We start from the raw sequence: 1,182 nt of genomic DNA, 5'->3' as shown, positions 1-1,182 counted from the left end.
CCCGCGGGCCCTTCGCGGCCTTTGTTTTGTGGGGGGGGGGGGGGGGGAATATAGAGGAGAGAGCAAGGGGAGGGAGTAAGGAGACCGGCGATAGAGCACTACAAATACCAACAATACATTATATAGCAATGCGAAGGCTCTCAGGTGGACCCTGCTGGCTCTTAGGTGGGCTTTTCGGTCTCTCAGGTGGGCTATGTGGACTCTTAGGCGGGCAATGCGGATGCTAAGGTGGGCTCTCAGGTGGGCTCCCAGGTGGCTGTGTGTGGTCTCAGATGGCCTATGCGGGCTCCCAGGTGGCTCTGTGGGGTCTCAGGTGGCTATGCGGGTTCTCAGGTGCCTCTGTGTGGGCTCTAAGGTGGGCTATGCAGACTCTCAGGTGGTTGTCTGAGGTGGGCTATGCGGCTCCCAGGTGGCTCTGCGGGCTCTCAGGTGGCTGTGTGGAGTCTCAGGTTGCCTATGTGAGCTTCCAGGTCGATCTGTGGGGTCTCAGATGGGCTCTGCACGCTCCCAGGTGGGCTATACATGCTCTTTACGGGCTCTAAGGTGGGCTATGCAGGCTCTCAGGTGGTTGTGTGGGGTCTGAGGTGGGCTATGCGGGCTACCAGGTGGCTGTGTAGGTTCTCAGGTGGCTCTGTGGGCTCTAAGGTGGGCTCTCAGGTGGCTGTGTAGGTTCTCAGGTGGCTGTGTGGGCTCCCAGGTGGCTGTGTGGGCCCCCAGGTGGGCTTTGCAGTGTGGGCTCGCCAGGGGCCCAGAGGAAGCCAACGTTGTGTCAGGCAGAGGAGGAGATGTGTGGGCCGGCCTACGTATCACAGGAAGATGAAGCTTCAGGCAGATGTGGCTACCTGAGGTCCCACACTTGCTGGGGACCTCGGCAGCCAAATCTGTCAAAACATTTAAAGTCCTGGCATCGGCACTTAGTATCTTGTGTCCGGGGGTCAGCTGGCTGGAAACCCGGACACAAGACTTGAAAACCGGACCGTCGGGGTAAATCCTGGACAGGCGGCAGCCCTAGAAGTATACGGGCCCATAAAATGGGCAGTGTCCCATGTACCGCGCTCCCCGTGTCCCTTGTTCCCCGTGTCCCTTGTTCCCTGTGTTCCCCGTGTCCCTTGTACCGCGTTCCCCGTGTCCCTTGTACCGCGTTCCCCGTGTCCCTTGTACCGCGTTCCCCGTGTCCCTTGT

Source organism: Nanorana parkeri, unplaced genomic scaffold (assembly GCF_000935625.1).
Source record: "Nanorana parkeri isolate BGI_ZX_2015 unplaced genomic scaffold, ASM93562v1 scaffold1851, whole genome shotgun sequence".
Lineage (NCBI taxonomy): Eukaryota > Metazoa > Chordata > Amphibia > Anura > Dicroglossidae > Nanorana > Nanorana parkeri.
The sequence above is the reverse complement of the archived record's forward strand: the minus strand, read 5'-3'. Positions refer to the sequence as shown.